Consider the following 7,376-nt stretch of genomic DNA (forward strand, 5'->3'; position numbering starts at 1 on the left):
AATAGATGCGTTTGATTTAAAAATAACAAATATAATTCAAAATGTAAACAGCAACAAAGAAATTATAAACATTATTTTTCTTGTTAATATCCATTATCGTCTCTGTTATGTATCTTCCGGTCTTTGCCAATCTGGACAGCATTTCTTGGTCCTCCACGTCTTTCTCGTACAGCCACTGCTTGAAGCAAACTGAAAATAAGAAACAACAATGTTTTAACAAATCGTATTAAATCATGTGATGATAGAACTGCAAACAGAATAGCTGTAACGTTAACTAAATAAATAACTCAGTTACCTCTAATCATTAACCCATGTTTGTATCATTGAGTTAACATACATACATACATACATGCTAAACTCTTATTGCACTTTTGGCAACGAGCATTTTCCACCTCAAGACCAAGCCCCCAGGAAGTGCGCCGGACTCTGAGGAAAATATTCGTTGTGTCCAAACGGCGGTACTACAATTTCCTTATCAGTCTGTGACGTCGACCGGCCCAGAAATACTTTTTCCCCTTGACTAACATTGGGAAAGAGACGTCTGTAAATCGGTGGATAATTTTTTTGAAACTAAATAAACTACCCAGTATGAACTATTGTATAGCCCTAGAATCATTAAATCCTTAAAGTTGTAAAATGCACTAAAAGCCGAATCTAGATTTATTCTCTCTCTCCATTCATTCTAGTGAGCCGAGAGTGTGTGCTCGGGGGGGCGGGGCTTAAGGGGCGCATGCTCTGTGAGCGCACAAACGGGTTCTTCTGCTCTGACAGCCAGGCATGCTGGGTAATCTGTGACGTTTCGCTCTCAAAAGTTGGGCCATTTTGACTTCATGCGCCAATGAGCAGCTCTCATAGGAAAGAACGAGACCCCGCCTCCCACGCTGTATCCAGTTCTTATTATACATCCATGCTCAAGACGGGTAACATAACTACCCTCGGGGCGCTTAGTTCTCTCCGCCGTGTGTGTGTGTGTGTGTGTGTGTGTGTGTGTGTGTGTGTTGCATGCATGTAGCAGGTTCTGTGTGTAAACTGCCCCACCCCCTCGCACACCGACAGGGGAGAGAGATCTCTCGTCTGGATTGGAAAGATCGAAAATAAATCATAGACGCACTTCGTAGTCTTTTTGCATATTAGAAACGGAGTTGGCGACAGTAAGACTGCGATATAATGTTTGTGTAGATATAATACATATGACATCTATTTTTTAAATGTCTCCAGTACCGATAAAAAGATCGATGACGTTAACGGTACCACGGTCTTTAATAATTCAGCCCCGGGCCCCGTTAATACTGGGGCTCGGTACCCATCCCTAGTTTTAATTATTACATCATCAATATTACATTTCAAATAACCAAGTACTTGGTATCTCACAAAGCGCAAGTGGCTAGTGCTGCTAAGAACATACCTGGTGATGGTGGCTCTTCGCTGCAGGATCTGGTCGATGTCCTCCTAACAGAAGCGATTGCCTTCGTCGTTCTCGTCCATGATGGCGGCGTAGGCTCCTTTCCTCAGGAGGTCCTCGCTCTCCTTCTTGGAGAACTGCTGGACCGGCTAAAGGCGACGCAGAGAGACATTTACACAAGTGGATTTAGAAAACTCTTTTTGAAATTAAACTAAGCGTACTGCAACAGCGACTGACCCAAAAATGACTTGGCATCTAGAAAAAAAAAAATTCTCACCCCGTTGTTGTTGCCTTCTTTGTTCCCACTTGTGCTCTGCAGGACAGCACGGTCCAGCCCGAGCTTCAGACTAGCTTTATCCAGCTTTTCCCTCTCATAGTTTCTAGTGATCAGACGGTACACCTTCACCGCCTTAGATTGGCCAAAACGATGACACCGAGCTTGAGCCTGAAATAAAAAATTAAAAGAGGGGTCAAAAGAGCAAAGTTTTTAAGCATTAAATGGGAAAATATACACTTAAAGAACCGAGGGAATAAACGGAAAGACTGTTGTTGTTGTAGCCCTATTGAACTATCTTTAGGACGGACAGAGCAGATATATATATCGTACCTGCAGGTCATTTTGAGGGTTCCAGTCAGAGTCTAATATCACACAGGTGTCCGCAGCAGTGAGGTTCACAAGCTCTTGATCAGGTGTTTGATGTGGGCTGGCATGATCCTTTCTGCAGCGATAAATAAAGAAAACAAAGAAGACCTTATTAATAATAGTAAGGATGGTAACAACAATAATATTAGTATAACTATTTTTATAGCACTTACACAATAATTGCAAAGTGATTCTCACAACAAAAATAAAGAACAAAACAATGTCAACAATAAAAAATAAAAAAATTATAGGAATGTTAAGAGACAAAGAAATGATAAACATTCTGAGAGGCCGACTACAAAAAGGTAGACTCAATGGCTCTTGATGACATCAATGAGCAGTCCCAAAACATGCTGCTGTATAAAAAGAAATAGGTCCAGATTTCTTCTATTTAGTGTTGGATGATTTGTTGTATTGATTGCTGATGGATGTTAAGATATGTTTTACAATTATAACTTATTGTAATTGGAATCAAAAAGTTTAAAATCGTAGTTTTAATAAAATGACTAGCAATATAGGGTTTATTCAACAGCGGTAAAGCATTAAGTTGCTAAATTAACGTACACTGAACTGTAAAACTTACCACTATTTAGGAAAGGACCTGATCAGAAGGATTGACTAGTAAGACAGCAAAGAGGTGGAGGAGGTCTCTGTCATGTACCATTGGTAGATGTTACACCTGAAAGAAAGATAAGGAAATAAGACAACACAGGAGGACAAACATCCTCTTAAGTAAAAGACGAAATCATGTCAAGCTTTACATCTTTCAGTCTTTATAATGCACTATTGGAAATTACATTCCAAAGGCTAAATTCAAACTCAATACCATAAATAACTGGGTACCAAAGTGCTTTACCTGATAGAACACGTTCCACACGGAGCAGCAACCATCCGGCTGGGCCTTTTGCTGCATATCATCTCCTCCCTCTCCACTGTTTCCAGTAGATCTCTACTGCCTCTGTCCAATAAAACTGAAATGCCCCAAAACAATCATATTTAAAAAGTTAAAACAATAACTTGCTTTTGGCATTCAAATGTATTAGAATCTCACCTTTTTCCTGGATGTCAGGAAGGCGTTCCCTTCAAGTCCGTAACCAGTCATAGGAGTTCAAATGCAAAGCCTGAACGATGACAAGAGCGAGACTTACATTTTACAAGATAAGTAATACCAGAGCAGTGTGTACGACATGCAGAGAACAGATCAAATCCCCTGACAGACTCACACACTTTGGTTATGTCCTCATCTGATAATGATGTTTCATTTTTAGCAGCAAAGTAACATTACTCAAGGTATATGTTGGACCCAACTCATGTACAGTATGTTTTGCATCTCCTCAACAATGGTCTGTATAGTTGAGTAGAAACAAACTGTCCCTAGAGTTTCAGGTAGATTAACAAAGAAAAGTTTGCAATGAAGCACAAAACCCCTCTTTGTATTAAGCTAGCTGCCACAGAAAGTACAGCTTAATATGCTAACCTGGTAGAGTTAGCCAACGTTAGCTAACTTCATGTCAAACTAAAAACCTCTAACGTGCATTACATTGACGATTTTAAACACAACTTAACTCTTTCAACTTGTAAAATAACGTTAATTTAACATACCCTTAAATAACTACATCACGTTTTTCAGAACAACACAAACTGCAGAAAACGTTAGCTGCTAACTGTTGTTAGCTAAGACAGCTAGCTCGTAACAATAGCCTGCTAGCAAACTTAAGGTTACGTTAACATTAACTTAACGTTGTAAGAAAGCAAAACGAACCTTCGACAAATATTTTACTCTCAGACTGGGTGTAATTGTGTTGCATTGCTTACCTCCAGAAGGACTTTTAGCTGTTTCCCAGTAGAGACTAGAGAGAGCTGTCAGAGCGGTTGCTCTCAGAAGAGCAGCATTGGGCGGACCAGATAAGAACCAGTTAGTGTCAATGTTGTGGTGCTGTTGCTTTGGTCTGGGTCTCTGGATCTGTGAGCTAACCACGCCTCGTTCATTTGCATATAAGGAATGGAAATGTCTCATCATGAAATGTCTCATCATGAAATACAAGTCACCTGAAATAAATAAATGCGTCATTATGAAATACAAGTCATCTGAAATAAATAAATAAATAAATATGTCATTATGAAATACGATTCTCTTGAAATAAATAAATGTGTCATTATGATATACAAGTCTCTTGAAATAAATAAATGTGTCATTATGAAATAAAAGTCCCATGAAATAAATAAATGTGTATTTAAATGTACGTGTATACATATTTATTGCCTCATTTATTTATTTCATAATTTATTTCATAGGCATATTTATATATATATGTATTTATTTAATTATTGATGTATTTATTTATTTATTTAATTTTGGCTTAAATGGCATTCCATAGGTGAACAGCTGTTAGAACGGGCCGTTCAGGTGTTCAGAGTAGAGCTCCCTATAGACAAGTTTACGCGCCAAAACACGGGTAGCGCCATGACACTACACAAATGCACTTCATTTCCGCCGGAAGTCTTTTGCACAGCGTCTGTCGGTGTAAACCGATGTAAACAGTCAGACGGGCACTGGTGTAAACACAGCGATTTCGATGCTAACAGTGATGCTAGCTTGGGAACACGATTCTACTTCTTTGACTGGAGATGGCGTTACTCTCCCCCACCCGAATTCAGTGCAAAACTGGGAGGATAACATGACGACGTGGCCCAGCATAAAACCAAAATAAACTGCCTTATTTAGGTCATGCCCACAGGAGCCAACAGTTGTCTGTTGTTTACATAATGCACAATTTACATGATCTCTTTATGCTGTGCAATATATCATATGTGCCTGTACTGTTTGAGTGAAAATAAAGTTTGATGTAATTTAATTTCATTATTAAACTGTTATTGCATTATTGCATTTCATATGTTCCTTAGAGTGCTACAATTTCTTTTAACACAGTTCATCATTCATATTAAGCTCATACTGTACATAAATAACACTGAATTAATTAATTGTTGAGAGGAAACTAAAGAAATGGCTTCAACAAGAAAGATCACATGTTTAATCCTAACAGGTATTACAAATTAAAATATAAAAGCAGCCCACACAATTACATCACTATGAAAATATTCATATATAATATTAAAAAATACAATGCATGCAGTATTTGTTGTGTTTATCTGTATTTAATGAACAACATGGCTGGGTGCTGGGTGCTGGTTTGTGGTCGTAGCACTCTCTATCTAACCACTCGTTCAGGTGCTTTCTCGAGTGATTGCAACCAACTACCGCACACGTAGTTCCCGAACCACTTTTCTTCATGTTGTAATTGTTATATCCTCTTTGTCTCTGCGATATCAGTGCTTTGTCGGCACAACGGAGCTAGCTAGCAAAACAAACCCAGTCCGCCAAAACGGAAGTGCATTGCATCGAAGGGAGGAGTTCAGGATGTAGAGCGGAAACGGCTCAATAACTTGTGTATCGGAGCGGCAGAGCGTGATGTGCACTGAAAAGTTTTTTTTCCCCGTCGCAATATTATCGTTGAGCTAGCTAACTAGCATACAGTGTCACTATCTGCTAACGTTAGCTTTAGCCTTCGTTTTCTAATCGTTTTTTTCATAGGCTATAAACAGAGGTGGTATAAGTATATATCTTGTACTTGATTAAAAGTAGAAGTACTCAGTTCTTGTACTTGAGTAAAAGTAGAAGTAGCCTACTCAGATCGTGTAGGCTACTTGAGTAAAAGTAGAAGTACTCAGATCTTGTACTTGAGTAAAAGTAGAAGTACCAGAGTGTAGGAATACTCTGTTACAGTAAAAGTCCTGCATTCCAAATGTTCCTCAAGTAAAAGTAGAAAAGTATTATAATCAAAATATAGTGAAAGTAGCGACAGTAAAAGTAGTCATTTTGCAGATTGGTCCATTTCAGAATAATATATATGATATGTTTTATAATGATTGATCATTAAAGTGTTATCAAGGCTGGTAAAGGTGCAGCTAGTTTGAATGACTTTGTATACTGCAGGGTAGCTTTTGGATTTACTCCAGGTGGAACTAAAGTCTGATTCAACACTTGATTATATTTCACATCATTCATCCACATCTGTAAAGTAACTAAAGGGATTAAATACATGGAGTGGAGTAAAAGTACAGCATGTACCTCTGAACTGTAGTGGAGTAGAAGTACAAAGTAGCAAAACATTGAAATACTTAAGTAAAGTAGAAGTATCTCAAAATTGTGCCCAATTATAGTACTTGTTGAGTTTATGAACTTAGTTACTTTACACCAGTGGCTATAAAGATAGAAAGACTAAGCCTTGCACAGAGGCATGAAAATACATTTTCAAAATGCTAAACAGTGTTGCCAAAATTATAAACTGACTGCTACACAATTAAAATAAATGCTTTTTATATTTCTATTAGATGTGACTATGGCGTTTCTGTTATTATTAACACTGCTGCTTTAGTTGTTCTGACTGCTAAAATCCTCTGTTATTCCTCATTTTAAAGCCGATATTTTGTGGGGTCAGGGGGCTCGGATCCTTGTCACCTTTTTCATACCTGATGAGTTTGCATCCCTGTTGTCAATTTGTTTGGTTATCTAGGCACAGCTGTGTGTGACTCCCTCTGGTACACTGGTATGTGTTTTCCTAATGTATGTGGTGGCTGTCCATTTCCAGCCGCCTCCTTGGGGATGTTTTCCCTTTGCCTGTTGTGTGGGCGTGGTGGCTGTCACTCTGGCTCCCGGCTCACCTGCTGCAATCAGCTGTTCACCCTCACACCTGATTCTCATCCGCCATCTACAACGGCATATCAGCAGAGGCTCCACAACCTGTCGGCGCCAGATCGTTGTTAAACCACAGTGGTAAACCTCCAGGCTACTCAGCATTATCAGCTACCTTATTTCTGGATGTTCTGACGCTAACGTGTTTTCTTCCTGTGCTCCAGGATCATTCTCTGACCGCCGTGTTGTCGTCACCAGCCTCCACTTCCTCGCCACTCCTGCCGGATTATCCTTCCCGCACCTTTTGTTCACTAATAAACCCTTTTTGAACACTCTGCCGTGTCCTGCGTTTGGGTCCTCTCAGATATCGTAACAATGTAGAGAGCATTGATTAATTAATAAACTACACACTGACTCTAGATCCTGACCAAATCCTTTTTTGTTGATCAAATGTTTTTCAAAAATGTATTGTATATTATATAACAGCTGCACATCACAGACCGGAGTCTCTGCTACTGTGGACCACGAAGGAGGCGATCATCATCCCCATCCCCAAAGACTCTGCATGGCATGGAAATCTCCTCCTCCTGGAACAATTCTACACCCAGCATATGCTCCCTGTGTTGGCCAGTAGAGAG

At 39.3% G+C, this 7,376-nt stretch overlaps 1 long non-coding RNA gene across 1 annotated transcript; it reads right to left on the minus strand.

The window, feature by feature from the left end:
• Window positions 1–7: 7 nt before the first annotated feature.
• On the minus strand, window positions 8–4,064 carry LOC307043297. Its single transcript, XR_013809324.1, has 8 exons — window positions 3,861–4,064; window positions 3,097–3,166; window positions 2,902–3,016; window positions 2,629–2,724; window positions 2,010–2,121; window positions 1,680–1,847; window positions 1,406–1,551; window positions 8–189 (listed from the first exon to the last, which is right to left on the minus strand). It is a non-coding gene; the product is annotated as an uncharacterized lncRNA (long non-coding RNA).
• Between the last annotated feature and the right edge of the window lie 3,312 nt (window positions 4,065–7,376).

Source organism: Notothenia rossii (assembly GCF_949606895.1).
Source record: "Notothenia rossii genome assembly, chromosome: 6".
NCBI classification, from domain to species: Eukaryota; Metazoa; Chordata; class Actinopteri; order Perciformes; family Nototheniidae; genus Notothenia; species Notothenia rossii.